The sequence below is a fragment of the Lytechinus variegatus genome, chromosome 15 (genome assembly GCF_018143015.1).
Source record: "Lytechinus variegatus isolate NC3 chromosome 15, Lvar_3.0, whole genome shotgun sequence".
NCBI classification, from domain to species: domain Eukaryota; kingdom Metazoa; phylum Echinodermata; class Echinoidea; order Temnopleuroida; family Toxopneustidae; genus Lytechinus; species Lytechinus variegatus.
Window position 1 is genome coordinate 13,144,288 of NC_054754.1, and position 10,184 is coordinate 13,154,471.

Sequence of the window (10,184 nt, forward strand, 5' to 3'; positions counted from 1 at the left end):
ATCCTTGTATCTCACCATAGAGCTATCTCACCAAGGTATCTTTGTCATCATTGAAGTGCTTCCCTAACAGGTTTTACTGACTTTGTCATGTATTGTTAATTAATCAATCAATGAATACTATAGACACCGTTGTACAGGTACAATACTTAATCACAGATGCTGCTGTGGTAGATTTTTGTTTGGAAATGTCACTTTCTTGGCCCCATGTTACAAAGAGTCGTGATATGTATTCAAATCAAACTAAAAATGTGAGTGATCTGAAATAATGTAATGGAAATATAGGAAATTATAGATCAATTACAATTTGAGTTTGATTTGAATTCATTTTTTTTGTGTGCAAGATTTGGCCACAATGTCAACTATATTTTTTTTACAGTTTTGCTGTACTGTTAAATGTGCATGCATATACATTATAAATCTGTCGATTATCACTGATTTTCAATAATTTGTACTGAAAGAATGAGAAAAAATGTGCATGCATATACAGTATAAATCTGCCGATTATTACTGATTTTCAGTACTTTGTACTGAAAGAATGAGAAAAACTCTAATGGTATCATGCAAAATACTGATTTCCAAAGTTTCAGTTTTTTGTGTTGTCCTATGGTATCTCTTTGAAAATACTGATTTCCTCACCAAAATACCACTCTTTCGACTTTTTAAAATACTGTAATGTTCTTGTGCTGGTTGGAAGCTTTGCATTCATAATTGCATTAATTTTATTCATTTCATACCTTTCATAGGTAGGTCATATCCATTATTTTGTGGATGAAAATGCTAAAATGTATTCTTCATTGTAGACATGTTGTGGCTCATTAGATAAGTCTTCGGACTTTGAACCACAAGGTCCGGGGTTCAAATCCCACCGCAGAACTAGCGTTCTTTGGCAAGGCGTTTATCTACATTTGCCACTCTCTTATTCCGTAAATGGGTACCCGGTATGAAGGAATTCCTTGAATGCTCGATACTCCCGATCAGGGTAGCTGTGCTAAAGCTGGGGTACTAAATAGTATGCAACGCTTAAAAACATTTGTATTAAGTGCTATATAAATGTTGCATATTATTATTATTGCTATGCATATTATTTATATTTTTTAGCTTTGATTTTACAAATACTGGAGTATAATCAACATATTTTTGTTAAAATACAAGATTATTTTGACATTTCCTTTTTTTATTCCCTCATTGCAAGTTGTGGTAAATGATTTAGCTGTGTTCAGTTGAAATAATGTAATGCATATTTTGGCAACATCAGTATATAATGAAAATGTCCCTCTTCAAGAGATATTTTTACCATAATATGACAAATATCCTCTTTTCTCATATGAATTCATTGGACCAGTTTTTGACAAAATGAATGTATAATAAATGTTTATCTACATTATTGCGTATATGAATTCAAGAATGTTGTCATTTCTGAATTTGTTTGTTGATCTCTATGCAGTCAGGGGACAATCAGATTTCACCAGTTTTTAAAAGATTTCCCTTCTCAAAACACTGTATATGACAGGCAATTTTTTTTATTTTTTGGGCTTATACATTTTGATCTTTAACAGTGCGATGAATGGTGATTTCGATTGCTCTTTTGAGCATTTCAGGTGCTTAATTGCACCTCTCCCCCATGTAAATTTTTCCCTTTTAAATAATACATCACTAATTTAGATTTGCATGATACAATCATGGACCAAGCCTCAAAATTTTGATGCCCCGTGATCTTCCACCCTCAAAAGTAATACATCTAATGCAGCCTCACTGAGTATCTATAGTCTCCATGCACAGACCCTGATTGAAACTTATACCAAGAAGTGGGTTCCATGACATTTGCTCTGGCGACAATTGCTCTGATGGAAAATCTGCAACGTTACACCTAACATAAAACAGTCAGACTGCAGGTCCCAAGAAAGTGGCTTCTTTCATCCAAGTGATATTCATGATTTGAGATGTTTTGCATATTTAATGAGCTTGATGCGGACCAAAACACCTCTTTTCATTCGATCATTGCTGCTCTAATTGTGCATCAAATTTCATGACTTTGGTACCATTGTAAAGAAGAAGAATCATTCTTTTAGGTCATGTGTTTGGATTTATTCAAAGATTTTGTAATATAGGTTAAAATTTTGATCTAAAATATGCTACAAAATAAATATTTTCACCTGACAAAAGCTGCTATTTTCACACTTTATTTTTGTTTTAGCCCAAATGATTTTGATATCATGATAAAGCTGAATATGTATGCTTTGAAATGATATAGGTTTCAAAATAAGAATTGGTTTTTAATCGGGTCAAGATCACACTTTTCATTTGCCAAGTACATAAAGCAGCTTGAAAACAAGAATACTGCACTCTGATTGGTCAAAGAGACCACACAATGGCAAATTCCAACGGTTCCAGTGCCTGGGTTCGTGGGAAGGTCACACTTCCCATGTGGTAATCTCCTCAAATACCCCGCGCCTGTTGTTCTGTGAACCTTATCCAGCCAATCAGAACTCTGGATTTCATGCAATTACAAAATTTCAGAAATCTTGTCTTGTACCTTGGTGGGAAAAGTGTGATCTTGACCCGATTAAAAGGTGCGGCATATCAAGAGTGGCATTGTGAGAAAGTGCAGAAGTTCAGCTTTATGGTGTTATAAATATCATTGAGGCTCAAAATAAAAAGTTTTGCACAATTTGCAAAAGAAAACAGGAAAAAATTAAGTTTTGAGGCACATTTTCAGGCCAGAAATTTACTTATTTAACAAAATATTGTATACAAAATAAATGACCAATATGAAAGAGTAACTTTTGCTCTATCTGATGGTGCAATAATATTTCATTTAACTTGAGGTTAAAACAGGTAAATTCTTAGAGAAAGAAAATCTCACGAATCACGAGATTTTGCAAGGAGGAGTATTCAGCCACGAGGTGATTTGGATGAATCTGGCCTTTTTGCTCATTAGCATAGGGACCTGCGGTCTGACTGAAAACCTGATCTCCAAAACTATTCAAACCCCCTGGGGGGCCACTTCCATTGACGACTGGTTACCATGCGCAGCCATGGGGTCTCGAAAAGCACCCTAAACATGTATTTTCCATATTCTGAAAATGCACCCCTTAACAAGTATTGGCGTGTGAATCCCTACCCTTAACAAGTATTGGGGACAAAGTGATACTCTTGCCAAGTATTCCCTGAAATGAACCCCTAAACAAGTACAGGAATATTTTATTGTTGTCACGGGTCCTCCGGTCGTTGGTTTTACCTTTACACATCATTTGGTTTAGTACGACCCCACTAAGCTTCCACACCTCATGCAAATTGGACTCTAAACACGTAGTGTTGAGGCAAAAAGCCGACATCCTTTATAAAACATTTTAACTTTGTTTTATCATCCCCTCAAATTTGACCTTAAACATGCAACTTTCCTAGCGAAATAGATACCCTTTTTTCATTATTTTTGTGTTTTTGACACCCTTATCACATTACGTACATGTACGTAACGTGCCCTATCTTGAAAAAGACATTGTTTTTACGTGGTTTTTTTTTGGTCGGGCATGGTATCAACTCGTCAATTTAAGTGCCCCGCCCCCCCCCCCCCCCCCCGGTTCAAACCTCAAACCTTAATCCTTATCTTTACATTATTCTGAACCACAAACTCTATTACAATCCTAACTCAAACCCTTCACCCTCGGAGATATTAAGATCGGAGCAAATGCTGCAGGGTCATATGTTTCATCACCCACCACACAGGTCCCTTCTGTATACAAGCCGTTGGCAGGAAACTTGTGCTATGCAATGCGACCACTTTCATATAGTGAAGAGTTTGCACAGTCGACTATAGCGTATCATCTTATCCAGGCTGCAATGAGTTCACCATGGCGTAGCTAGAAAATTTATAGGCCTCTTTCAACTGTACTATCTTTTGTACATGGTGTAGTGTAAACACAGTGTAACAATCGTATTACACTGGAAGTGTCTGATTCCCTATGGCTGATATGTGTTAGTGAGGCCATGAAAATCTCAGTTTCAGTATATTTCTTCCATAGATATAATTTGTCAAGTACAGCCGTCAAGTCTGCATTTGTTGAATCCCTTTGGATAACAAGAATCTGTTCAACTTCAGCAAGATTCATCTATCAAGTTGGAAGTATTGAATGGACTGCACAGTTTGGTCTGAAAAATTGCCTCTGGGATAAAAAAATACAATTTCTATCGATATTGACCCAAGTTGTATGCAAAATTTTTTTCATACAGAAAAATCTCAGAAATTAAGGTATGGCTAGCTGTTGAAGAAAACAGGCTCTTATAGCTGAGCAACATGTAGAATAAAACTTTTTTTTTTGAAAAATGGGGCATTTCACAAACAATTAAAAGGATGGTCCAGGCTGGATGTATTTACGTATATCTCAATAAATAGAGTAAAATGCTGAAATTTGATCGAAATTGGATAACAAATAACAAAGTTATTGAATTTTAAAGATTAGCATTATTCCGGTGAAACAGTTCTAAGCATGTCTTTATGAATATTCATTAGGTGGGCTCATATCCCCACTTTTTCTTTTGTATTTTATTATATGAAATTAGGTTTATTCAAAATTTTTCTACCAAGAACTTTAACAATTGGATTGACAACTGATGAAGTGCATTAGTTATTGCCGCAACTTATTACTTCATAATGAAGACACATCATACACATGTATGAAAATATGAATCAATTATGATTTCATGTAATAACATAAGAAAAAGGAAAGTGGGGATATGACATCACCACCTAATGAATATTCATGACGATTTGGATATAACTGTTTTCACAAAATATTGATAATATTTAAGAGTCAATAACATTATTTGTTGTCCTATTTTGATTAAATTGTCAGCATTCTGCTTTGTGAATTTCACTATATTTATTTAGATATATTTTCATCCAGGAGCATCCCTTTAAGTCTTACTAAAAGATGCACTAATGGGCCACTGCAAGAAACTCTCATTTGATCGCAATTGATGATTGATTGCAGTCGATTAATAATCATTTGCAACTAAACTTTCTTGCAACACCCTCATTAAAATCCCAAGTGCATGTGGTACATACCACAGCACTGCATTGGGCAGATCATGGGACAGGGAACACCCACAGCCATCAATCAGATTGTAACTTGTTAAATAGCTTGTGCAGCTAGGTTGGCGATTAAACTCCCATTCCAAAGAGAGCAAGACCTCTGAAAGACTGCTGTAAAACCATAAAATTTGCCTGATCTTTCAAAGGTCTTTCAATGAACTTTCAAAGATCTCCTAGGTCTTTCACGATTCATGATGTATCTTTCAATGGTCTTTGTGGTCATCATGAGTCCCAAAACTCTTTGAAACTGTTCAAAACAGTCTTTCACCGGTCTTACAGGAAAATTGGTTTTACAGCAGTCTTTCAATGAACTTTCAAAGTTCTTATTAATCTTTCCATGATCTTTCGGCAATCTCTCAAGATTTATGCCGAGATTACTGCAAGACTCACGAGAGATCATTGAAAGACCAGGCAAAGTCCATGGAAAGAATTCTGAAAGATCACTTGTTGCATTAAAGATCTCTATGGGACAAGTCTAAGACCAGTAAAACAAGAAATATCCATCGGTCTTTCAGAGTTCTTTGATGTGTCTTTCTGAGCCATTCCACAGAGATGACAAATTTCAGTGATCTTGGAGACTGCTGTAAGACCTTGCCAATTTTTGGTCTTTGAAAGGTCCTTCAAAGGTCTCCCTTCTGACACCCCTGTCTTACGAGTTGTGATTGATCCAATCAACCACAACTGTGGAAAAACAGCCAACATCTAAAATGCATGTTTGTTTCAAAATGTTTTCTAGATATGATCTATACTCATATATTCATTGTTTTTTTGGACAATTTGATGTGCTCCTCTGTGTTTACAAGAGAGCTTTGTTAAAAATGTTGGTAGGAAGTTAAGACATTGATGGATTTCCATATTTCTCTTTGTAAGACGGACCCAGGAGTACTTCTAATCTTCCCAAGAACACACACATATAGACAAACACACTTTCAGAACAAAAAAATTTAGAAATAATAAATTTAATGTTACATATCTATCTCTATACATGTATTTATCAACTAAACTATTTGTGAATTAGTAGGCCTACACATTGCATGAGATGCAGTTTTAGTTGTAATTGCAAAGACTACATGTATTATTCTATAAAATTTTCTGTATACTTTTTTCAATGATACTTTACAATTTGTGCAACTCTTCAAAATGAAAAACAAACAAACATAATATAACCTTTCCCCCTTGCATATCAATTTGCCCTTTACCATCTGAGTATGCCTCTTCCTTTGTTTTTATGATTTTCTTTTGAAAGTTAATTTCCAGGCTACCATCAGATTTTTTTTCTTCTTTTTGATCATGTTAGGCAGTGCAAAAAAAATACAATGCAAATTTTTTAAGCCAGGGGTGTGTTTCACAAAGATTTAAGTATGACTATAAATATTGAGTTGAGTATGGTATGAAAGGCGTGACCGCATTGGTCAGATCGTGTCATGAGGACGCACACTACTGCGTGTCTATCAATATGATCGCGCGTTGCATATCATGTACGCGTCGGCATTTAAGTGCAACTTAATTCATACTTAAATCTTTGTGAAACACCCCCTGAATAATTTCTACTCCTTGATGGTTCCTTGTCACACCCCCTTCCCCCCCCCCCCTCATTCTCCCATTGCACATGATTAAGTTTGCATGGTCAATTGAAAACATGTCTAGAAAAAGGACAATGATTTTCCATTTTACTGGTGAATAAAACAGAAATTCTGTTTGGTTCTCACACTTTTCATGTTTAAATTCATGGAATTCACCTAAGCAAAACAGAATTCAGGTTTTTGCCGTGTATATTTTCGGTGACAAAACGGGATTTCCATTTTTAGATCAAATTGAAACGGAATTACAGATTTTAACAAAAATGGAAAAGACCACTTTTTGAAATGGAAAATCACCATCTTTCTAGAAGACCACTAATTTGCATATTATGAATCTCATTTTTTCATGTCATTTAATATTCCTTTAAACATAGCACCAATCCTGTATGGCAATATCACAATCTAGTCGATAAATTCATAATTACATCATCCAGTTCTACTTTGTTTACATCTGTAAGATACAATAGTATACAGACAATGCATGGCTCATTGTGTATGTTAGTGATGATGCAGCACACTTGAGGCCAAGTAAAATGTGCGACATATATGAAGAGCATGTGCAAGTGTTTTTGAATAATATCAATGAGAATACGCAAGATGCCGACATTGCCACTAATATAAACCTGTGCATTGTTTGTTTTATAAAATGGGTTGACAGTATTGTCAGTAGCACTTTTAGAATCATACATCCACACAAACAGCTGGTACAAGATGACGTCCTTTTACAGCCTACCATATGCATCAGGTCCTTACCCTCGCTGACTATCAGAAATGATAACCTCGCCACCTCCATTCTGCCGTTATCCTAAATCGTAGTTGACGTGCACATGAGTGACGTCATTTCAACCGCTCAAGCTCAGCATGAAGATCAATTGCAATGGATCCTTCCCCTTATAAAACACAGTGACTTTTCACAAAATTAATGTAAGTTTTACAATGCAGTATGTGTATCATATTTGAAATTCCTTTCTGAATTCCAAAATATATACTGCTAATCTCCTAACGTAAAAAGGAATCAAAGCAAGTGTGCACAAGTTGCACCTTCACATCACCCGACCGGGTCGTGATGCGGTGGTACGCCAGATCTTCCACGTTGGGCAGCATGTCAATATGCTATAAAGTTAGTGAACTTCACCAGAAAAAGCACTCCTTCATGCCGAGTGTTGAATGTAGACAACAACACTACAATGTCCAGAAAGCCCAGAGATCCTTCATTGAATGTAAGATTTTATCACCTGATTACACAATTAAATATCTAAAAGATGGGAGAACTTTTAAATACATTCCTTTTCTGGCGGGTTTCACTAACCTTTTAGCACCACTGTACCTCTCAGATTGCACAAATTTAGAGGCAGCATCTTATTTCTATTGTGAAAACAAAAGGGTAATCAGAAATGATGCGCATCAAAGCCCTCGCTTTATATCTTCTACACAAGTTCATACAGCATCTCAGGTTTTTATTGGCCAGAGGTAAAGTGATACTAAAAAGATGCACAGTGTGGCACCTAAGAAAGCATGGCTGGAAGGTTGAACAGAATCAAATCATGGAAGATAATTTGCATGATTTGCATGCGCGCTCGCTATTAGCAACATCCATGGACCCACTATATAATTTATTCATACAAGCATTGATTCATAACTTATAGCACCACTGAAATGAAATAAAATGCATTCAATAAATGATTACTGAGAATGTAACGTTAGCTATAAATACAAAAGATAGAAATAAATAAGAAAGTCGTTCATGAGTAATATATTCAAGAATCAAGATTGATAGTAAGGCAGTATGGCAATTTCTATTATCTGTCATGAGTGAAAAATATTGAATAATCATAAAATTGCATATTTCATGTATTTCCAAGTAAAAGGAAAATTGAAAAAGAAAATAGCAATTTCTTTTCTCCTCTTGTACTGTTGAATTATTGTCTTTCCCAAATGTATTTACACATAGAACTTTAATATTTTTCATCTTTCATCATACTTTGATTTTTTTTCTTCAAAAATTAGATTTGTCTTCTGTCAAGCAATTAATCTTTAAAGGGCAAAATATCTCAAAATCAAATAAATAAAAAAGAAAAAGAACGCAGCAATAATTAGACTTCCCATACTCTCCCTTACTTCATAGAGTTTAAGTTTGGGCCAAATCTCCTGAATACAATGAAAGAAAATATATGTAATGCTTCATAAGCTGGAAAATTCAGTTTGTCAAAATCATTAACAAGTTGATTTCAATAAAAAGAGAAAATAAGAGAAGCAAAACACTGACAAAATAACAGTTATCAAAGTTTGATGAAAAACAAAGAAAGAAGTGGAATTTTCTATTTTGTTTGAATTAAAAAAACAAACTATATCCAAATCAGAGGTTGTTGGAATGAGGGAGCCAATGTTTATTTTTTTTAATCTATGCATAGTATGGAATATTTCCTTATTTTTTTGTTATCAGGATAATGTAGCTTCCACATATTTAGAGAGGAGTCACAATGTGCTTCATATTTTAAAGTTGAAATAAAGTAGTTGCAGCAAAATTATCATTTCATAAGAAAGACTTAAAATTAAGGTTAATTATCTCCATATTATCATACATCTGGTAATGTGAACTTATCTTTGTGAAATCATGAAATCGTAGCTTCAAACCTATAATTCTGATGATCACTAACACAGGAAAGCATTATGTGGGACAGTGTATAAATATTGCTCAGAAAAATATCCCACATTTGATGCTTATTTTGGTCATTTCTCAGCAATTTGCATTTTCTTCCAGAGAAACTTGGAACATATTTTTCATTCATACATACAAACACTTGGGTGGTAATTTTATTGGATTCTGTTCAAACTCATTTTGAAATTGTTACAACTGGTATTAACCTTCAATTGAGAAAGGGATCATAATATAATGCAAGATACAATGGGTATGTGACGTCACTGGCTCCCTCGTTTGTAAACCACCCTTATCGTGTATATCACTGCTTTGGCAATCCTTACAAAATTTCATAATTCTATTCCTCTATCATTTTAAATCTGGTTTTGATAAAATGTTCATTGTTATGCTTAATCGATTCTTCTCTCTTTATTCAGACCAACTTGCTGTAAATTAGTCAACAGATAACCAACCTGTCACCCTTTCCAAAAAATGAATAAAATAAATCAACTGGTTAAACTTAGGAAAATTAATAAAGTAAAACGATCAGAAAAACTTAGGAAAGTTTCATCATAATTTCTATCACATCCTAATGAATTTGTAGTTCACAAAATTAAATTAAATCTAAAACTCTGGACCAATTCTCCAATAATACGACTAGCTCACATATTATCATGACACAATTCTTTTTTGAGCTGTAAATACACTTTTTGTTCACTAGAGATTCACAATAAACCAGACAGCCTCTCTATACAAGGGCCCATTGAAGTAAAATAAATTGCATTTACATGCAACTCAAGAAATCGATCGTAAGTCCCTGATATGCACGTTTCATTGGTTGAAAATAAAGTTGCGTTTGATTTTTTAGTTGGGA